Here is a 24,112-nt window from a genome sequence, read left to right as displayed (position 1 = left end):
CTTGTTCTTATCCTTCTGTAGTTATTTCCTGAGTTTTAGAAAATCTGTTTTAAATTTAGCCTTGTGAAGGATCATTTCAGTGCAATCACTGGATTTTGTTGAGTGTAATTTTCCTGCAGTCAATCTAATTTGTGGCTCTTATAGCTATTGCTTAGTCCTTTCCATTAAAGGCAGCCCCTCTACTGTTTGTTCCACTGTGGCGTTTGCTTTTGTTGTCCCCGGCTGCACGCAGCTCTTGGGAGTCCAGCTGTGACGTAGCTTCCACGTGCTGATGGGGTTTTCTGCCACAGGTTCCCGGACACAGCTACCGTGTCCCGGGCGCGTGGGCTGCCCAGCCGCTGTTACCATGCGCTAGGGATCCGGCAAAGAAGTAAGGAATTTGCCCATTTACTCCGTGCTTGGCAGGAACAGTTTATTGGTCACGTGGCGCGGTTAGATGGAAAGATGCAACCACTCCCGGCACTCGCATGGGAGAAAATGGCGCCTGGGTTCTGGCAGGGTAGGATTTTATGGAGCGGCAGGGCGAGAGGATCCATGGCCTCCCGTCCAATAGGGGCGGCTGCCGTGGCGGTAACGCCAGCAACATCGACCAACCAAGACGGCGCTGGGGTGGTTCCTGGGTCCCAGGGCTAGTGTGGATGCGGCATCAGGGAGATTGGCGGGGATCTCTCTGGTAATGTTGGGGAGTGTCTGCCGGAGTGACTGGGGTAAGCTCCAATAGCATGCAGTTAGGAGCAAACAACCGCGGGGAGGGGAAACACAGGGGGTGTGTAGGATTACAGAACTTGGCTATTTAACATAAATTAAAAACCCCTAATCTAAACCCAAACTCCAGGATGCAACATTCCACTACTTGTCATCCAAAAAGTACTGGAAACATGTCAGCCTTGAGAAATTTGTATTGGAAAATGTGTATATTGTAAGAAAATACATTCTATTTTACATAGGTTTGAAAAGCTAAAAGTAGTAACTCAAGTGTCATGAAAAAAATAAGTAATTATTACTATATTCTGCAATTTGTTGTGAGGTCTGTGTCTCTGTTCTCACTTCTGCTCTGCTCTATAGTTATACAGTAAACCACACTAACCAGGAATTCACTCATCCCTATACAATGCAGATTGCAAGCACACACAGAAATTACCTGTTCATGCTTTTTAGCAAAGATTTTGCAATGCTTAAAGATTTAGTTTTTTGGTACATCAAAAATATAATCAAATACTTATATATAAATTCTATTCATGAGGGATTTATTGTTTCTTAATAAACAGCTATTTTTAAATTTCTATTTATCTACACAAGTAAACATCCTCCTAGGTGTACCATCCTACAGACAGAGCCATTGGTCATGCATACAGTTAAAATTAGTTGTCATTTTTAACATTCCCTACGGCTTCAAGTCTCACACTTTCTATAGTCATAATCATCTAACAACAACGATAAAAACAAATTATAACAACTTCAACAGTCCCATCAGCATGTTGTTCCCCACAGGGGACCTATGTTATGATTAAGAAAAAATATTCTCAGTAAATTTTTAGTGAGGATTTTCCATGCTGAACTGGATATACCATCACAATATAATATTCCAAATTCTCCCTACAGAATTTTAGTAACATATTATTTTGGAGAAAAGAAAATATAGGAATCAGTCACAGCTTTAAGTACCTGTATATGTCCTGTATAACTTATCAAGTTTAATATTAGTAATTAAAAGTTTGAACAAGGGGTACTGGAAACACTGTATTTGTGTTTTATAGCAGCTAGTCATAGAATAAAATACAAGCAATAGTCAAGAACCTAGAATGAAACATAAAATTCATTCATTATAAGGGGTGGCCAAATCATGGAATCATAAAATTGAGTTTCTCTTGAATTATGACATTTTTATATTAGTTTGTTCCCCAGAGGCCCAGTATCAGGGATGTGGGTGTTTTCCATACACTCAGGCTTACATTAAGTCAAGATGTTCTCCAGAAAGGTGAAATAAGCCATTTATATATATATATATATATATATATATATATATATATATATATGAGGTGTGTGCTAAATGGGCCATAGGAAGATAAGTCAAATGAGAAAAGTACATAGCTACTTGTTTAGCTAGTGATACAAGAAACCATTCAAATCAAAATGTAACTAAAGACTGGATCATCCCATGTGTGCACAAAATAAGTCAGTTAATGGTTAGAATTGATAACTTAGCATTTTTATAGTATTTGTATATAGTATTTCACCTTTTCCATGTGAACATCCTTGTAAAATATACAATATTTATGTGGGGAAAAAAATGCCTGAAAATAGAGGTATGATCCTTCTTGCTAAAAGGCAACATTGACTGAAAAATGTTGACCTCCCTCAGTGTGTGTATCTGGATTATTTCAGTCATTACCAGTTCTTCAGCCCTTTATCAGAAGCCCCAGCTTCTGCAGGCTGCCGGCCAAGGAGAGGTGAGTGGGGCAGCACCGGGGCAGGGATGGGCACCCACTGCCGCTGTGGCCATCCTGTCCCCTGTGAGGGTTTGGTGCAGGACCTGGGGCACCCTCTGCTTGACGAGCAGACAGATGTTGAATTCCAGCCCAGCTACTGATGGTAGTGGTGTTTTAGCCTCCTGTCTACCTCTCTGAACATCTCCTTCCTTCCCCAGACAGAGCTTGGCACCCTCATGGACCTGCTGGTACCCACACAGCAGATCTAAATTCAGGAAAAACTGACTTTCACCCCAGTTGCCAGTGGCTACAGATATTTTTCAAAGGCTCCAGTTAAGCATAGCACCCCAAAAAAACTATTTCTGCTAGTGCAAATGGGGACCAAGTTGTTTTCTTTTGTTTTCCAGCTGCTCTTTTGTGCCGTGGCCTGTACTTAATCCTCTGTGACATGTGGCCCAGTTTATTCCCTGCTAATGAGAGGGATACGTGACTGCGGATACAGATGTGATACCTGAATTTCCAGGCTGGAGGCTCAAACCTACACACTGTGCCTCCTTTCACTTTCACCCCTCTTTCCCCTGCAGCAAATCACTTCTATGTTTGTATTTATTGGGCAGTGCCCTTATGGAAATCCTCTCTCGAGTGCAGTGTGTAAAATGCTGGCTGCATTGTCAATATGCACATATGCATCCAAGCACAGTTTTCTTATATTCATTAATAAGTGGCTGTAGTTTAAAGTATAAGGAGTCTGTTATTTCCATAAGTATTATACAGGTCAGATGAAATAAATTTTTCTGTGCAGTGATTAAGATTGATGTGGTGTTCCTCTAACCCTGTTTGTCATCTTGCCTCCTCAGGAATTATTTCTATCACCACTTACTTTTAAAAACCTGAACATAACTACTCATCAAAATAAAATATACTTTTTAGGTTATATGATTTTTTAACATGGAAGACACTGGGATTTGTTAGATTTGACATGTTTACTGTGCTCTGAGGCTAAATGTAAAATATAATACATTTACCAATTTTACATGTAAGCATTTATTTTGTAATGTTGAGAGAATGGGTTACAATCGTAAAACATAAGTCATAGCAGCAATATGAACTAAATTATTATTATATTAAATTTCATAGTAGTAAAGTCAACAAAACATAACACTTTTTTTCCTAAGATTTTGGTCACAACTGCTGAGGAAGGCTGCACAATAAAATTTGTTGTTGTAATTATTACAGTAGCAACATAGCATCTCTCGTGGTCCCAGCTTGGGACTTAGAATTCCCTATGCACCATGTTAGCTACATTAAATCAGGCATTGGCAATGGAATGTAGGCTTTGTGTTTCTATTACAGCAATGATTATGAGCCTTTGGTCAGGAAAACAAAGGCTAGCTACACTTGGGAACTATTCAGATAGAAAAAGAATAATTCTTGCCCTAAAAATCTTCCAATCTTCCCATCTATGAAGGGAATCCATTTAACCACCTTCCATTACAGCAAATTTTAGCCACATGAAATAAGGTACTAGAAAGAATAACTAGTATCAATGGCAGTCAATATCAATGCAATGAAAGGAAATGAGAATGATGCAGGATTGTTTGTCAAAATAAAAGGGGTGTTTATAAATGTTATGAGAAGGGAAAGTAGAAGTCATCCCTCAAGGTCCTAACAGCAGCTGCTGTGACTTGGATATTTCTAAAATGAATTAAATTTGCTTTGGTTTTAAATATAAAACCCTAAAATTGTCAAATTAGTCCTTTATTCTGTCCTATACTGCATAATGCCTTTTTGGTTTAGGTCACCATTTAAACCCAGACTGAATAACTGCAGATTTTTCTGAAACTGCTGTTTTTTCATTTTCCTATTCACAGCCACTATGCTGACTTGCAGATGATTCTTTCATGGAGTCTGACAGCAGGAATGCAGCAGCCTGGATTCTTACACTAGGAAAGGTATTGCATCTTCTTTGTTAGAAAAAGGCACAAGGATATTAGAAAATCTTCCTTTTTGAATTTGGTCTCTTATCAAGGCGTCAGCAGCCAACAGAATGAAGACACTACACATACCCAGTCACTCATTATTTTTTTTTCTCCATTGCTAAGTAAAGGATCACTGACTTATTCTTGCTGTTCTTACAGTGTTTTAACAGAGATAAAGTCAGACAGTTGTGGCCTTGTGTGGCTCTTTGCTTAAATCCTGCAGAGGGCTCAGGGACAGCCAGGAGAAGTGATATGCACTAGATGTGTCTCTGGGGCATGGGAGCCTGCATTGGTCTTTTCAGGGGTCTCTCTGCTCATGCTGGCACTGCACAGGTCAATGCCTTCACCCTTTGTTTACTCCTCTGAAATAATGTAGATATACAATGAACCTGCTAGGTTTAGGTGTTGGTTTTGCAGGTTAGTTCAGGCTGGGTTTTTTCCTTTGTTTTTACAACCTATTTCTGATTTCATGAAAGGTTAACTTTTCATTTGTAAGCAGGTGTACAACAACACCTTTTCTGGAAAACACATATATAGACATGGGCTTAAAAATGTTAGATCACAGGTTTATGTATTCCTGAAAATAAAGTTATTTGAAGGATTTACAAAGCCTATTCTATTGCTTTTTCAGGCCTTGGAAAATTTTGATGAAAATTAAATAGTTCCACTGCTATTGGGAGTCAAGAACTGATGGAGGATCTCTGTGAAGATCATAACTCAGGAAGGAGAAAGAACATTTTGGTGTAATAATGAAGCATATTCCTTTTCAGGGGTACATACCCACTGTTACACTTTAAGCAAGAAATATTCTCAACAAAGAAGGTGACTAATATTTCAAACTCAAATTTGTTTTTAAAATGGTCATTGTTTTAAGTCAATGGCTCCTCAGATTTCAAATGATGCTACATTCCTTTCTGAATAAAGCTGGTTTACTGGGGTTGGTAAGAGAAGCTAAGCTAACATTTGGGCTAGCACTTTGTGATTAATGGTGCTTTCAAAGCTTTCTGAAGTTTTACTATATGCTTGACACAGTAATCACATGTGTAGCAGAAACATTGTAAATTATGTTCTTTGTTATTCATGGGACAACAGAAGAATTGTGTTTGTGAATACTTAAGAAATCTTCATATAATACAAATTGTTTTCCTATAAAGTAGCAGTTCGTAATAGAGTAGCATATAAAATATTTTTGTAGTACTAAATCTGGTGTGATTTTAGTGTAAAGTATTTATTAAATTAAATTTTTAATGGATAGCTGGAGATAAAGATGCACATTGTTGACAGTGTCTGATAGGAGGGAAGGGGATTCAGAGCCTTTCTCTGACTGATACAGGGTCCTAAAAATGCCTGTGTACTGGTTATTGCTCTGGATATGTCCCCACCACAAACCAGAGTGAAGTAATGACACACCAGCTGAGCTGGTACATCCACGGGTGTGACGCTGCTTTGTTTTCCCCAGCTGCATGCAACTCTTGGGAGCCCAGCTGTGGCGTAGCTTCCATGTGCTGCCGAGGTTTCTGCCGCAGGTTCCCGGACACAGCTTCCCTGTCCCGGGCGCGTGAGTTGGCCAGCCACTGTAACCATGTGCAAGGGATCTGGCAAAGAAGTAAGGAATTTGTCCATTTACTCCGTGCTTGGCAGGAACAGTTTATTGCTCATGCGGTGCAGTTTGGTGGAAAGACACGACCACTCCCGGCACTCACATGGGAGAAAATGGCGCCAGGGTTCTGGTGGTGTAGGATTTTATGCGGGCGGGATGAGAGGACCCACAGCCTCCCATCCAATAGAGGCGGCTGCCATGGCGGTGACGCCATGGCGACGACAGCGACCAACCAAGATGGGGTTGGGGCAGTTCCTGGGTCCCTGGGTTAATGGGGATGAGGGATCGGGGTGACTGGCAGGAAACTCTCTGGACAGGATGGGGAGTGTCTGCAGGAATGCATCCAATAGCATGCAGCAAGGAGCGAACCACCACGGGGAGGGGAAAACACAGGGGGTGCACAGGATTACAGAACTTGGCTATCTAACATATATTAAAAACCCCTAATCTAAACCCAAACCCCAGGATGCAACACACAGGGTGTAATGCAGCACCTGGCAGAGCTGCTCAGCTCAGTGTATGAACCAGCCCACCCTCCACCTTGTGTAGTATGCACAACTGAAGCAACAGTGGGATGCACAGTTAGAAATTGTCAGGCAGCACTGCAGCCAGTAGACATACATTATTGCCCCCTTTGGTTTTCATGAAGATTTTCTTTCCTAATAAAAGGATTATCAAAATGAAATGATGAATTGATTATTTGAATTGTTTCAGAAGAGTCACAGATAGCTGTGCACAATAACAATGACTACAGATATTAAAACAAGACAAGACTAATGTCGGTTTCAGCCCTGTATTTCCTTTGAATTTATCTGCTCTGTCCTCTCAAATACTAATGCAAATAAAAACAATTAATGTAGGAAAGGCATTCAAGCCGCTGAGTTCATATTTTGCCTCATCTATTATTTTTATGGATGTCCTAGCAATAGGAAAACCATGTCACTGTGTTACTTTTTTTTTTGGTTGTTTCATTAATCAATCTTTAGGAAAAAAAAATACTGAAATTAGAAAGAACACAGATTGTACCTATGCTTTCATGAAGACATATTGAGTTTATCTGCTGGAGAGAGATATTTTAAAGGAAAGGGGATCCAAAAGGAGACACATGAACTATTGACTAAGTAGAGAGAGATGGTTAGGAAAAAAACATATTAAAGGCACAGGCTGCTGAGGTGAAACTGGATTTGTCTTTGTGCTGGAAGAAGGTATGTTATACCTTCTTGACCTATGACCTATGCAAAGTCAAATTACAAGCTTTGACTTGAAGTAACCCTACAGACAGCTCATTAAAATAAGGTATGTCCTGTGCTCTGGCAAATGCCTCTTGCGTAGCCATTAAGTACAGAGAGTTTAATAACATTTCTACACTAAGGCTACTCCTGAAGCAAAGGGGCAAAAAGATTGATTTATTTCTGTGCCCATAATAGGCATCCCTGGCATTTTTATTTCCTTTTAATGTATTAAAAAGTAAGGTGATAATTGCATAAGTGGGGTTTGGACATGCCTGTCCAAACTAGACTTCTATTTACATTGTCTTTTTAAGGTAAAAATTATCTAAAAACATTTTTTTTTTTAGATTGTAGTTTAGTGATCCATCACTTATATTTTGTTATTTAGCTAATTCTAATTTTAAACAACAGGGTAAAATTCCATACAAGAATTTGTATGTAGGACCTAATAGCAAATTTTTTTTGCCAGAGAAAATACACAGAATATTTTTGAAAGGTGGTCTCTTCTTATATAAATTATAGTTCCAAATACTGTATTTTTCAAATTACTGAGAAGAATACACATTGAACTTGAATAAGTTATATCTATCCATGAGTTAGGTACCCTGCTTCAAAATGCATAAAGGTTTTCCAAACATTTCCAGCCTCTGTTTTCCACAATTTTTCAGTTTGCAGATGAAAATGCACTAGCAGATTAGCTGCACTGGCACTCAACAAAGGAATCTAAACAGAACATCATTTCAGAAACAAACCAAATTTAATAGCAGCTAAAATGGTTGTGATGTGTATTGAAGTTTTGCAGTCATCTTACTGCATTTCTCTCTCTGTGAGAAAGCTGGTAGGAAGCTTGCTTCTCTGCTCATTTCACACGAGTGAAATATGCGAGAAAATGACAACTGTGACTTGAAAAGTTATTACTGAAGATAACATAGAATATATATTTGCATGTAAAATCACTGATTTACCAGAAAATAATAGTAAAGTAAGATCAGTTCATTGCTTAGGAAAAAAAAAAGCCCCAAGAACAGTGGGGAAAGTACCAAAAGCTGTGGAGGAGTTAGGACCAATTTTTTCACTCAGTATGTAAATTATGAAAAGTAAAAAAAGTTATGTAAGATCAGTTTATATAAGAGCAATTTTTATAAGCTAGCAAACTTTATATAAATTATCGAAACTGCACAAATGACCTCAAATGGGACAGTTTTATTACATCTCAATTTCCCTCTACAAATCATCTAGAAATTAAATATTATGGATAAAACTTGGCTTGATCATCGCGATTAAAACCCTCACAAAATAAATAAAACCCGCATACACCCATAGCTTTCCTAAAAACCTACAATGTTTATCATCAGTAATTCTTTTAATACACATTTACAATCCTCATTTCCTTACCTCCACCAAAATAATGGATCCCACAACCTCTAAAAGAGAAAGGCAGTGCAAAACCCTCAAACCATAATGAAAACAAATCTCTTCTCCTAGGATTCAAATATAATAATATGAATTATTATTTCACTTTGCCGTGGCACTCAAAGTTATTACAAATGCCATTCTTAAATTGTAGGATGACATTATAGAGCTCCTTTGCATACTTTGATGGCAACAGATCAAAAGTTAAATGTCAAGTGATTGTTTCTTTGTAATCAAAACCTTTAATATATCAAGTAATAAGAGAAAAGCATAGCTTACATGCTAAAAGATGTAATATTTAAGTAAAAACCAAGATTAAAACCAAAATATTTTAGTAACTTTGAAAGCAGTATTCATCTATGAACTTGGCTCTAGAGTTTATCACAAATTTGTTCATTTATTATCTAAACATACTGTTTATTTTCTTTTAGTAACTACCAAATTCAATTTTCAGGTGATTTTATTTTGATGCCTTACATTGAAAACATTGTTCCAATAAACGGAAGTGATTTAGCATAATACTGTGGTGTATCTTTTGCTGTAAGATTATTAAAGATTTTTGAAAATGTATTTAAAATATAGATGATGTAGATGTAAATGTTTTCAGGTTTTCTATACACCCGTACCCTTCTTTGGGTTTGTTGAAAGCTCCTTAATACTGCGTCTGCCATGTATATTGAGAAGAAAACAGTTTTGAAACTGATTATCTAAGAGTATGAAGTAATCAATAACAACACAATATACCTGCTACATTTCCAAGAGGAAGAATAATTTTTTACATTTCTGAAAGTACCCCACTGACCCATTTTTGGAAATGTCAACATTCTATCCTGCACCGAGAGGTGTTTCAAAACAAGTAACTCTTCTAAAAGAATTTTGTTTGAGCATTTTTATCACTAAGTATAAACAACAATAAATGGGTGATACTAGTCTTATTCAAATATTAAAAGCAAGTCACAAACATGGAGTCAAGAATAAACATAGAACACATTTTGCACTTGTAAGATCAATTGAAGAACCATGTTATCTTTTTTGTTTTTCAGTTTTTTAAAGACCTTTCCTTCATCAGAAAGTCTAAGCTTTTGCAGTAGGATGAAAGATTTCCCAGCCATTTTTGCTATTTCCACATAAGATGTATGCCCAAGACTGCTCTGTGTCTGTGATATTCAGCCATGTTGGTGGTAAAGGGAGAAAAATCAGCCACTGATTTTCACCAATCCCCCAAATGCTACTGCCTTTGCAGCCTGCCACACTGTGTATGTGTGCATAATGTGAAATAGCACAAGAAGTTGACAGCAATGGTCACCAGTTCCAGGAGCAAAAGTATTCAAGATTCACAGATTGGTGATGAGCCTACTGAGCAAAAGATGCTGAAATTTCCTACCAAGTATTTCTTCTGGAAAATACATGTTTTTGAATATCAGAGGGTTAATAATTAGAAGGGGCAGGTGGAAGATTAATTTCTGTGTTTTGAAGAGGATCTAATTAGAGAAAGTTAAAAGAGCCTCTACTTTGGCATTAGAGTGGGAAATGCTTTCTAAATAGTCTCAACATTAACTTAAATTACAATTATGGGAGAGGATACTTGAGAAAACTGCAAAAACCTTTGTTGCATTTTGCCAGACATTAAGAAGAAACAGTCTTAATAGAAGTATACAAAATAATAAAAGAGAACAAAATAATGAAACAAACAAAAAAAATTACAGCATTATCTTTTTCATCTAAAAATTATTGGTAGGAGCCAGGGAATGGTTGACCATCAGCCTTGCAGATACACTCTGCTTGAGCACAACCACCTGATGGGCATTGTCCTTTCCCTCCTCTGTCTAGACACTGACAATTTGGTCCCATCCTGGGGACCCCAGTACTAGAACAATTGTCCATTGAGCACCCTAAGCACATAGCGGATCCAACAAGGACTAATGGATCTAAGCCTTAGTGTGTTTAAGGTGCCCATTAACCTGAATTAAACTTCTCAATAATAATAATATACATATAGTATATTTGCAAACCCTGTTTTTAACATTGGCTCAAGCAACTTATAGCATGTTGTTTATTATTTCTATTTTCTATAGGGAATACGTATTTCCCTCTACAGTAAAAAGCATAAAAACCGAATCTTTTTACTAATACTCAAAGATTAACAGTAATCTTTTCAATAGCACCTCCACATTTCCCTTCCTTCCTATATTATAGCTAAACATAATGTAAAATATTTAGAGAAAATAGATTAGGGACAATCATATAAGAGAAATTCCTTTAATCTCCATAGAAGTCACTATTGTCAATGGAGACATTTTTCACGGGAAATTTCTGATGAAAGTTTTCTATGGGGAGCACGTGATGGAATAGTTACTTCCTTCAAAGGTTTCTCATAACCTCTAGAACATTTCCATATTTCACAATATCGTAAATAAAAGTGCATTCCCAAATTTGTTTCATAATTAACCTTTTTACGGAACTAGTTTTTGACATTTTGTTTGTTTTTGTTTTGAATAGTCGCAAACGAATCTTTTTGTTCAACTATTTCTGACTTGGAGCTCTTTGTTCCTACTTGTTGAATCAAACTGAAGTCTATCTTAATTCTTATGGCTGAGTTCTGTGTTTCCAAAGACTGCCATACTGAGCCTTGTGGGCTGGGCACTCCTGCTCTACAGTACTGCCCTTGCATGCCACACCCATCTGCAAGATACAGTGATTGACACAATCTGAGGAGAGGACTCTGCTAGTTAGAAGTACAGAAACTAAGAGTTCCAAGAGTGCTGCTGGTAGAACATACAAATATTAATGCCAATCCAATTAAGTTTCAGTGAAAGTGTATCAAAACTATAAATGTTTGATTCATCTCAGGAAAGAAGAGTAAGAAGATAAAAAAATGTCTCTCCAAATTAAAGAGATATCATTTACAACATAGCAGAAAGAAAACAAGCTTTTTGGTCAATAGACAAAATAAATCAATGATGATGTTAGCTGTTATTCCTGGATCACAATATATTGTTGATTAGCATCCTGTTTTTCCTCTCATATTTTTATTTCCTCACATTTTATATCAGCATTCTGCATGAAACTGACCTCTGCTTACCTCTGGGAAAGCGGTTACGTAGCATTGAAGATTTGGTTTGTCCTTTGGCATATCCCCTGTCAAAGCGTGGTGCAAAAGTTGTGCTGTCTCAGAAGGAGTTTCACACTCGTGAAATTCCATTCCACATTGCTTCCTTATCAGATCAGGCTCATGACTTCTACTGCCATTCGTTCTACTGCATTTCTCAGGCTAGCTCTGCCATCCAGCACTCCAGGGACATAGGAGACTGACTCTGTTCCTCACCCTCCCTTTTCTACATATTTTGCTTAAAGATGAGTGGCCATGCAGCTTGCACCTACTACAGCAGCATATGATGTTTGTGGAGGGCCACAAATGTTGTCATACTTTTCTTCTTCTACCTGTATAAGCTCATTGTCTGAACTACAATCTAGTTTCAAGGAATAATTTTCAATATTCTTGAGTCTCAGCTGTTCTAAAGCAGGCCTTTGAACACTTGAGAGATTTGCAAGATGGCCAGATGTTCTCTGTCCAAAATGTGTGATTTCAAGATTATGAATATACATGCCTGGGCTTCTATGCACTCTAGTATATCAAAAAAGAATTAACCTGGCAAGACTTCCAGTTTCTGATTTGCCCATTTAGTAGCAGTACTAATTTTAAAAAAGCAATTTAAAAATGCATGAGGATAGAGTTGGGGCTCTTTTGGTCACCTGCAATGAAGCTATACCCTGGATTTGCTGAATTCTTATCTTCCCACACACAAGGATGTATCATTCCATGACTGTTTTAACACCTGATGCAGTTATTTCAGGGTCATTAATTACAACTTATCAAAGTTGTTTCTGAAATAAAATTGTATTTTCAAGGCTGGAATGTATTTTCAACCTGTCAGCTTTGAAAATATATGGTTGAAAGAGAGTGCAACAGGAGAAAACATATTTTCAACACTTAGAATAATGTTTGAGACACAGAGCAGAAACAAGCAAGACTTCATTGAGGCTGATAAGCATCCTAAATCCTGCAGGGCTTATTGTACATCACTATCTTTTTAAAGGTTCATTTAAGCAAGTAATTTAGGGTTGTGAGCTTTTTTCCCCCTCTCTAGATATGCAGTCTCATAAGTAGCAGAGTGCTTCATGTCTTTAGCCATACCAGCTTAATCCCCTCAGCTCATAAACACAGAATTCATATAGTATTGTCTGTTTAAAAAAATCAGAAAGAATGACAGGAATTCTGCTCTTGTTAACCTCCCTTCATCTCCTCATTGACCTCTATCCTAGTTGGAAGATGTTTTCTTTATTAATTTGCTCTGTATAGTACTTAGCACACAGGGGCTTTGTTGCTAAATCTGGAATCCTCTCTGTAAGACTTACACTGTCTGTACTTACACAGTCCTTGCTAAGAAACACATGACATTGATGGCAGAATCACAAGGCAGGCTGGAGGCTACACCATCCAGCTGGGCCTTGGAACTATAGGTAGACCACCTTAACTAATAATTTGGGAAGGGAAATGTTGGGTACAGAATGTCTACAGTGTCCTCCAAAGCATATTTATCTGCTCCATGACCACACCTGTGCAGCCTCAGGCTACCAGATCTATCTTGTCACTAATGATGTCAGACAGAGGGATTAGAGTTTTCCCTGCAGGAGCCCAGTGCCCTGAGGACATCTGCAGGAAGAGCAACCAACATCTAAGTGACATGAATGCAAACTGGATTGAGGAAGTTTTTACATACTCTGGAGATGCTTGAGTTTTGCTTTGAACAGTTGCCAAGAATAGTTGCCCCTACGGGTGCACTGTCATGTGCTGTATCAATATTGCTGTTGGTCACAAATCACATTCTTGTACTGGATGCTGGACAATTACCACTGCCTAGGCCAGTTCAAAAGAAGCTGTGGAACTGGCTCAAACCTGAACTTATAGGTTCCCACCAGAGTGGGGGATGACACTTATTAACAGTGAGGAAATAAGTGAATATGGTTAAGTGACTGCACCCAATATTAGGTGTTTCGAACCCAAGGTAACAGAGAAATAGTGGCTTTATTATATTATGTACATTGAGAAAGGATGACAGAGTCTTTGTCACATGAAAGAGGGTTTCCTTAAACAACTTTGGTTGGTCTGTCAATGCCCCAGGAAGGCTGAAAACCTTGTGCCCAAGCAGTCTGTAAGTGCCCCATTGTAGGGTCCCCAGTGATCAGCCCGCTGTACCTGAGAGCAGCTTGACTTGGTCAGGGACACGCACTAACAGCGTATCAGGGTGAAACTTTTATTGCAATTCAGAAAAAGAAAACCCCTCCTGCCTCTCCCCACTCTTAGTCAGGTATGTTCTCCACTGCCAGAAAGAGCTGGTACCCTAGAAGGACTCACACTAAACCCTTCACAAAATTACACACTTTATTAATTAACGCACTGATAATAGGAAATTGTGACAGGTTAAGGTTTAAAGATTGACGGTGATAGTGATGGACTGCAAAGACAAATTTAAAGCAACATATAGACAAACTCTAACCATTACTGAAATCTAGATCAGGATAATAATTTAACACCCATACAATATGGTTCTTACTCAATAGGTGTCACGATATGGAAGAAGACAAGTTCGACCAATCAGCTGATCCCCAAAGTTACAATGGAATCTTCTACATTTAGATGGAGCTTTAGTGGTCCTGGTCACACGTACTTTTATTATTGATTGGTATAAAATTCTCTTGCTTCACTCTCAGAAACATAGCCAATAAAATTTGGGGTGTGTGCTCAGTGGGGTGGTCATACCTGAGGGGTGGGTAATTTTGGCATGGAGGTGTGTGTTGGTATTGCAATTATATTATAAAGGAACAAGTTCACCCAAGGAGAGCAATTTCACCCCAGCCGCTGGTTCAGCAGCAAAACATCTTCTCCTTTCTCCCTTAGATCGCAACTGCTGTGCAGTTTTTTGGCTGCATGGCACCACTGGGTTCCTATCCCTGCAAGGATTTCAACACAGTCTGGCCAAGGTGTCCCCACTTTGATCCACCCTCCATTTCCTCCCTCTTAGCATGTGCTTAAGGTTGCAGGCTCTGTGTGTGGTGAATTATAATGGAATGGATTTCCTGCATGCCAATTGCATTCCATCCTGGAAGCAGCAACTGCATTTCAGTCCATAATTTCCTCACTGTTGTAACATCTCTTAGAATGTGAATATAACTTCACAGATTTCTCTGATTTCACCCCCAGTCATCTCACTACAGCCCTTCTGGACAGTAATTAAGAGTACTTTCTATTTCTCTTTACTTACATTGCTGAAGTAGCCTCCTCCTGGCAGCTCCATCATCACTTCCCTCCTTTCTGAAGACTTCCTACTATGCAGTCAGAAGAGTTGCAGAGATTTTGGTAAAAGGGTAGATGTTATTGGAATTATCTGGCACAGAAATTCTGCATGTAAGCATCCAGTATTTCTAGAAAGAATTCCCTCTTTAATCACAGCAAAAGGTGGGAGTGATGCAGACAAGGCTATTTTTTCACTTTCTTACAAATTATAACAGAGCACATTACTTAACACTGGTTGATGGTCACTGGAAAAACTGTAGTGGTATCTACAAGTTACCAAGGCAAGTGCTTATTGTTGTCTTCTGAAAGTTGCATCATATAAAACTGAATTTTAATCACTACCAGTTTATATACCGTGGTTTACTTACAACTAATTGATCTTCCTTCTGCTTCGTATACTCAGAATTGGGCTTTACTTAGCCAAGAATAGGAATCATTAGATGCCTTATTGTGTCAGCACCATGTAGTTGTGTAATATTTTTCCTGAAATTCTACTAGCTGGTTTTTCTATACTTGGTTTGTATAGAGAATGGACTTATACATGATAATGAAATACTGCCTTGCTATTTTATATGCTGAGCTAATATTTTAATTTAATCAATCATTTTGTCATACATGAAAGAATTATAAAGACGAGCCTTTATTCCTCAGACATTTGAAAATGGTCTTCTAGCTCATCTCAGAGATCTATCACCTGTCAAACAAACAAACAAACAAACAAAAAATTCTTGATTTAGTACTGTGAAAGCATTAAGTCTATAAGCAGAGTAAGTCCATGGGGGGGAGTATTACTGACCTGGGCTTTATAAAATTATAACCCAAACCTTTGGCAAAATTACTTCTACAGGCCCAAGAAAATGGTGTAAATAGCTTCCTTTCCATCTGGCAAAACTATCCCCTCATGACAATGACTGTGAAAGCTTTGAAAGTGTCACTGTGAAAAATCTTTGCCTAATACCATGTTCTCATTTGCTGCAGCAAAAATGCATCCTTTTGATCTGCTGTGTAAAAAACATTATTGCACACTGTTTATTTTGAGTAGTTTATTCATTGTCAGAAAAGACATTTAAGGGAGTGTTCATGATCCTTTAGAGGATGTCGAAACTGTAAGCAGATTTAGGTTCCTAAAATCACACTACCTTTGAATGCCTGCTTCAGAAAAGTCCCTACATGCTTTTTCCAGTCCAGTCCATCGTAGCAGATGTTTCAACACAGCTTTTGCTGGGACAAGAGGTGGGAGAGAACAGCTCTTCCTAGGGAGGACCTGAGCCACATGAGCTGCTGTCTTCTGCTGTCACTTGCAATGCATCCATGACTATAGCCCTACAATATTCTGCTTTCTCATCACTATGCTTAGCAGCCCACATTTCACCTTAAATACTTTACAAAGATCCACAAGCATTCTCAAAACAGAGTCCCTATACTCATGAAAATTACTCCTGTACTTCAGGAGTACAAAGTGCTTTGCCTTTGGGTAAAGGGTAAATGGGCAAGCATGAATTTGAGTTTCACTTCATGTTTTTGATACTATCAGACATAAGATGCTGCTGACTTGAAAAAAGCTAACTGGCAGGAAAAGACAGGAGGTATATTGGACTTAGCCTCTCTGTGTCATGAGTAAATCCCAGGGATTACTGTGAGAGAGCTAGTCCTTCTTCCTAAAAACATTGGGGGGGGGGGGGTGTATATGGCAGAATATGTGATCATAAACTACTATTCTGTGTTTCATAGGAAGTGTTAAGACTTAAGTAAATTATATTGATACACATGAAGACCATAAAAATCATATTATATTTTATACACAGTTTCTATAACCATTTTATTAGACACAAGAAGAAATATTTTTCATTATTATCAGGTTTTCATTAGTGTTTCTTTTTGCTTTGCAAGATGAGCCTTGCAAGACACTACTGCTAAGTGGTCCTATTTTAAGATACATGCAGCGTGGTTGAAAACTTTAATGCAACATTTAGATTCAGATTTTCCATGAGAAGAACAAACCATCCTTCATGTACATAGAGTGACAAGTTGTAAAATTGCATTATAAGTTCACCTTGATTAATTCAAATATCAGTGAATATGATCAAACAAGAATTTGACTTCTCCACAGAAAAGTAATTTAGAGAAGCTAAAACAATTAATTAAAAAAAAGCAAAGTGAATTTTCCAAAATCTATAAAAATATTTAAGATATTCCAAAAAAATGGCATGTGTAAAAGTATTGAGCACATCCAGGACTGGCATTTATTGCCAAAATGTATGAAAGCACAGATTCAATTATCTGCTATAAAATCCTTTCCTGCTAACATACACAATAATTCTATAGTGCTGACTTTTTTAGATCTTTAAGACTATACCTATATACTATAGATGCAACAGGATGGAGAAGCACTTAGTCATACTGAAAAATCTTTTGAATTTTGTTTACAGAAAAAAGGAAGTATTTAAACCAACAGCAATAGATGGAAATAGCAGTTGTATTTTTTATCATTGACTGTATTGTGTAGGAGTTTCTTGACAAGTCATGAATTCACTTATGCTGCATAACCTCATCAGCCAATAAATCTGAAAATTCATTTCATAATATCATTGATTTTATTTTCATGTGAAACTTAGATGTATTATTTCCATATGGAAAACCTACTACAGGATAAGGTACAGAATAATAATTCCTTTGGAAGCCAGAAGACAATATATAAAAAATGATCAGCACACACAAGATACCTGAGTCTTATATAATAGTGTTATCTCAAGCAGATATGTCTTTCCTAGATGACAGCTTCTTCATAGCTGTCTGATTGAGCTGTTGGCCCAGAACTTGGGTAGATAAACCTGTCTGTCACTCAGGTACTGTTTTCTCCCACCAAGATGCTGCGTGGCTCTCCAAATTTTCAGTTCCTTCTTTCCTGTGTTCCAAATGTGAGCCCAGATGCTGAAAGGGTCTGTGGTGGTATGTCACTCAGGGTCACCTGCTCCTTGTGTATCCCCCTCTTCAGCCCTTATCACACAGGCTGCTTGAACCAGCATCATGACTAACATACACAGGGAAAAAAACATATCTGCAAAAATCACCATATCATTGTCTAAATAGGGTTAGTAACGGACAGGCTCCAATTTTAGATAGATTCCCTACTTTTGGTGCACAGATTTTGTACCTCCTGCAAACACTCACTGCTGGGACTCATGCACATTCCTGCAAAAGATCAGTACAGGTGGCTTCCTTTATAAAATACTGTGGTCTTTCCAGGAATTTAAATCCTGCACTTTCTAACTTGGTCGTGTCCGAGTGTATTAACGTGAAGGTGATGAGACAGGAATGTTTTCTCTGTGCCTGCTCTCGTGATGCATAAGCCTGTCAGCTCTTGGCAGACGTGCCCATGCCCTGCTGACAGTGCACTCGCTGCCTTTGCTGTGATCTTTGCTGGAGTTCCTGAAGAACTGGGCTGCTGCCATATGCTACTCTTTTGTGTGGCTGTTGGATGATGGGGTGAAGAAATGTTCAGCCCTATTTAGCAGTGTCAGGCCTTACAAGCCTTTGGCTTCAGCCCACTACCTGCTTGGTGCCCCCTTGGTGTCCCCTACATGCCACATGATAGTCCAACTCTGTCTTCCTTTTTGGCTTTTTGCTCAACAAATATGTTCCAACACAAGGATTTGTGGAAAGCTATTTTACATAGATTGTTGAACTTAAATGCTTTCAATTGTGTTCAAGAATACAGAAATGTTGGTGAAGAAAATGAAAAATAGTACTTAACAGAAAATTCCATCACATCAAATAGAATGAAAAATAGTGGCTATTGCTGACAAATGCCTGTAAAGTTAATTATTCATCAAAGCAATTCATCTGAGTCAAGCAGATGAACAATCTAAGCTAACCTACCATCATAATTTTAGAAACACTGCTTCAGAATGCTGCTTCAGAAGAACATAAATAACATTTCATATTACCCAGAAAGTTTAATATACTGTCATCTTTTTTTTATTAATATAAAGCTGCTGTGTTTATTAATCATGAGGTTTGGGCAAGTTCCACATCAAATTCAAGGAGCTGAAAGGCCCTCACAAGGCAAATAAGAATGAATAAATTTTGTGGACTATATTGACTGAAAAAACTCAGTGGTCTTTTAGCACCAACAGGTTCCACAGATAGTCCAGAATGACCTTACAGTACATTCCTCTAAAAATAGAAAATGATCTGTCATATAGCTTAAGGTTAAATAACAAATATTTGTAATCATTCTGTCGCAATCACCTGGCAATACACTTTCCTAGATAAGATCTTGAACCCCAAAGAATTTTCCCAAAAGAAATTGACAAAATTTTAATTAAAAGTTTTCTTTCTAACTGCTTCTCTCAAGCAAAAAAAAAACTTTATCAGAACATTTCTGTTTATTTCAATTTAGAGTAAAATTTAATAACAATCAGAAATAAAGGCAAAACAATATGGAATATTGTATATGGAGTATCATAAGAGAAACATATTTTCATCTGAGAGAAGACAGAATTATTTCGACATGCTGAAGTTTTAAAGTCCTGCTCAATATGATCATATATATTCGTACGTATATATCGTATGCATGCATATCCATAAAATTAAAAAATTAAATTTCTCTTCTCTAAAGTCTGTAGCAAGCTGTCATTCTTTTTGTCTTTTTGTCTTTTTGCCATTGCAAAGATATTTCTAAACACTAAATGAGTATTAAATATTATATTTGTTTAGGGATTGTATAACTATATATGTGAATCAGAGTTTGAAAGCAATACCTGGAGTTCACAAGCAAATTTAAAGTAAAATATTTAGAAATAGTGTGAGAACATAGCAAGTCCTTTCTCATTTTGCATTTTCATGCAAATAGCCACTGCTCACTATAAAATACATTACATATAAGTCAACTATTATCAAAATACCTTGGCTGTAGGATTTTATTCTGTGTCCTACTGTGAAGATTAAATACTGGTAGTATAAAATGTAGGCATTTTACTTTTTCTTTTAAGCCCAAATTCATCATTTACTGGGAGCAATATTGTCTTAAGAGAAGGTAGGTAATCCCTAATGTGAAATGAGAGCATTTAGATGTATGTCAGCCTCTAGACTGAAGAGGAATAAAAACAACAGTTTAGAATGGCAGATAATAAGAGAAATGAAGAAAAAATAAGATATTATACCTGAGAACTTACTTCCCAGGGATGGGAGAAAGCAGTAAGAAAATACAACTTTACAGAGGTATTTTAAAATCATCAGAGGAATGTGGACAAAAATTAAAAACAGCAAAAGCTGGTTTTACCATTCTGTGCTTCAAAATAAGCAACTTATTTTATGATAAATTACTTTAATATTTCTGTTTGCTTCACAACATGCAACTATTTAATGAGGGATAACTTTCATAATGTTCATTATTGCAATGGAGTCATCAGCCCACAATAAAATGCTGCAGGAAAGAAAAATAAAGTCCCAGAAAGATGAAAAACATACATGTTTTTTTGAAAGGAGACTATTTTTTAAAAAATCAAAAAGAAAATTTTTATGTAGGAGATACCATTATATGACATACTGCCTTTTTGCTTTTTTTTTATTTCTGTATTTATTTAATGTCATCTCATTTAAATTAGTATTAAACCAAAGGGTAAAAATCAAATAGACACACAGGTTTTCAGAAACCCATGTGTTCTTCAAATGAGCTTGGAAGCTGTAGGAACTGCTGCAATTGTTGATTTCTTGAAATCCATTACCAGAAAATGTGAAGTCAGATCCTCACATAGGTAGCCTGGCGTTGTTTCCATTGACTCTTTGTTCCATGAGCAAACTGAACAATGGCCTGCGACGAGTCCTCAGGAGATGAGTTGTTGAGAGCTCTTTCATGGTAAAATGCATAATTATTTCATATCTTCCCACCAAACTCTTACATGTTTATGTGTCTTGTAGTGTTATGAAAGTGCACATGGCTGTGGCACCTAGTTAGAAGGAATTCAGATATCTAAGGAAAATGTACCTTCCCTTTGTGTGAATTTTCTCTTTTTACTTGCGGCAGGGAAAAGCGTTATCTTCAACAAACACAAATGTGAATGAATAATTAAATTTTATTCCTTTTATTCTGCTCATTCTTCCAGGTTCTTGTTGCTTTTTTTTTTTTTCTATGAGATAAAAAGATACATTCAGACTCATTTTTTTTTTAAATAAAAGACAACTTGGGCAACAGTGGCTTATGTGCATAAGTGGGTAGATTGTAATGCATAGATAATAAATATCAAAAGGCAGATAGAGTCAGTATTGTTTCTTCTTTTTTCTTTTCCCAAAATAACATATATTAAACTTACATTTTCATCTCAAATGTTCTGTTCTGCCAGGGAATTAATTTTAAAATATTAGTGTATATGACTACATCGCTCTATTTTACTGTAATTAACCAATCCATTAATTAGATTTCAAGATTCTCTCACAAATGTGTTAGCCATACTTAACTGTTTGAACAGTGCAGTATTTTCTTTTCAAAGAAACCAATTGAAGAGGTGGGGAAGGAGTTAAGAATTGTTATTGACAAGAGTCTGGGCTTTTGTCTTTTCTGCATTATTTACCTGTGATTTTTCATGTCTAATAACAAAGACACAGCATTACTATGGAGACCAAATATCTTTGCTATTAATCTTCTCTCCTCATAAATTTAGACTTTATACATTTTGCCCACTAAAGAGTAAAGCTGAGAAGTAAACACAGTGCAGTGTGGTTCAAATAAATAATGGGGAAAAAATTATTCTTTCTTTCCTGAGGTATCCCTTGAAGTGTGCATGTTCATTGTAAAGCAAGATAAATCAGGAAAAAGGGGGAAAGCAAAAAACTAGCCTCAGGCAGCCTTATGATTTATATAGGTTTTACATATGGCTATATTTTGTTCTGCTCAATGAAAGAAAAAAAGGGTACAAAGCACTTGGAATTTGAGTTGCTTGTTCTCCACTGCCATTCCCCACTCAAGGGAAAAGAGCAGAAGTTGGACATCTGGAGGTGTAACTGAGTATAAGAGGCACTGAAAGCCAATCTGAAGAGAGATTTGAACAGGATTATTCCAAAGAATGCTCAATACTACTTGTTCTATAAGCAATTCTGGCACAAAGGCGAGGAAGAAGTCTTTCTCATTGCACCCAGAGATGTCACAGCCTCTTTGATCATTGTTATGCCAGTGCGCAAAATTCAGAAGCAAAATTTAAGACTGATAGCTACACAGTTTAACATCCATTCTGTATCTGACTGATGGTATTTGAATTTATCAAACTGGACTTTTCCTTTGGGAATGAAAGATCTGATGGGAAAAACAGGAGAACTTTTCAAATATAGAAACCAAATTGTCACATTCTCTCAGTCTTTGTATTTAGGTTGTTAAGAAAAATATCAGCTCAGTTAAGTTCGTTAAAATACAGGCGCAGGGAAGGACTACAGCAGTGATGAAGTCTCAGATTCTGTACTTCAGGAGGTTTGCAGTTGTGCCTATAGCTACCCTTGTTTCATTAGTACAGCAGACAAAAGATTTGGAAATATATTTCTTTCCTTATCTAAAGACCTCAGACAGACTTTGAGGGTTTTTTCAAGATAAAATTATAAAGTTGAAAATATCAAGCTACAATCTAACTTATTTTCCTGCTGTTTAATTTAGCAGTACGTGATGAGGCATTTTGCCCCAGAGACTTTCATCAGCTCCTTCCAAACAGGGCAAACCTTTGTAAAAGGACCAGTGTGAGATAGTCCACACTGTCCAGGAAAAGCTGTGACAGAATAAAAACTGGTGTGACTGCTTGTTTTTAGGTACTAGTGGCAAAAACTATTAATTCTTCTTGTGACTAGATAAAGACGCAGGAAGTCCTCTGCCTTCATGTTTTCTTTTTGACTTCTGAATCTAGACTTGGAAGCTGGCAGTCTGTCAGGATTGGGTCCAATAAGAACCTTCGCCAGTGAGCCTATTTTCCACCAACTGAGAATTGTTTATGGGTGAAAAGAATGTAATTCAATGCAATAGGCTTCTAAACAAGAGTTGAGTTTATCAAGTCAGTCCCATACAAAGTAAGCGTTGCTTACAAAGCAAAAGAAAAGAACAGAGTGGAATAGAACAGAAATGGTTGGCAAGTAATTCTTCTGCAATAAAAATCTGAAAAAATATCTACATTAGCAGACTAGCTTGCTGCTTCTCTGATGTTTGAGAGTTGAAATTATTTAGAGAAATAAAAAGGCTTGTGCACTATCTTCTTTGAGCTGCAAATAAGAGGAATAAGAGTCAATAAATATTGAAAAAATTGGGTTGCTGGGTTAGAAAAGGAAAGTATAAAACTTGATAGTGGTTTGGACTGATAAAGAGAAAATAAAGGCAAATATATAACCTCAGATGATACTTGTCTGTCTGTCTGTCTATCTATCTATCTATCCATGTCCATCCATATATACAGACATATAGATACCTGGTATGTGTTTTCAGTTGAAAGAACAAACAGTTGAGCAGCTCTGTTTGTTGAGAAGTAGCTGTTCAGACATTAATTGTATCTTAAATTTCTGCAGTGTCCCAAGTTTGAAGTAAAAATTCCTTCATCTTTTAGAATTGAAACATTAGAGGCTTGTGCTGTTATGAAAATTAATTCACAAAGGTCAGAGTTCTTAAAAAAAGTTCTTTAAAGTCTTCATCTATATGGAAGGGAAGCTGAAACAAAGGCTGGAAGGTGAATATGTCCAGGCTTTTGTTTCTGTGTGATGATTTTTAATGATATTTTATCCAAGACTTTTTTTTTATTGTGTGGATGTTTGCACTATCAGGTCACAATGATTTTCACTTAACCTGGCTTGTAATGAGTGTGCTTGATATATTCAAGTGTCTCCTAGTTTGCAGACACATACCTGAGACAGCTTTTTTGTTTTGTTTTGTTTTAAATGAAATGTTGCTATCTCTAAATTGAAATATCAGCCAGATATATTTGTAGTACAACCAGTATCATAGAGAATGAAAATGAGACATTTAGCATCTTTATGTGACCATATACTTATAAACTAATAAATGTTCAAATTGACCTTGATTAAAAGATCACAGTGGCACCAGCATCTGCTTAGGATATCAATACTCAGGGAAGTATATAAAA

At 37.1% G+C, this 24,112-nt stretch overlaps 1 long non-coding RNA gene across 2 annotated transcripts; it reads left to right on the top strand.

Annotated features, from left to right (window-relative positions):
• Positions 1 to 279: 279 nt before the first annotated feature.
• On the top strand, positions 280 to 6,657 carry LOC128788415 (uncharacterized). Of its 2 annotated transcripts, XR_008431067.1 has the most exons (5): positions 305 to 370; positions 2,386 to 2,450; positions 4,301 to 4,381; positions 5,040 to 5,230; positions 5,868 to 6,657. It is a non-coding gene; the product is annotated as an uncharacterized LOC128788415 (long non-coding RNA). The 2 variants fall into 2 exon arrangements; XR_008431066.1 differs by lacking the exon at positions 2,386 to 2,450 and having other exon boundaries at positions 280 to 370.
• Positions 6,658 to 24,112: the final 17,455 nt, after the last annotated feature.

This window comes from Vidua chalybeata, chromosome 5 (genome assembly GCF_026979565.1).
Source record: "Vidua chalybeata isolate OUT-0048 chromosome 5, bVidCha1 merged haplotype, whole genome shotgun sequence".
In the NCBI taxonomy this organism is placed as follows: Eukaryota; Metazoa; Chordata; class Aves; order Passeriformes; family Viduidae; genus Vidua; species Vidua chalybeata.
Note: the sequence above shows the minus strand (reverse complement) of the source record. Positions and strands in the feature narration are given on the sequence as shown.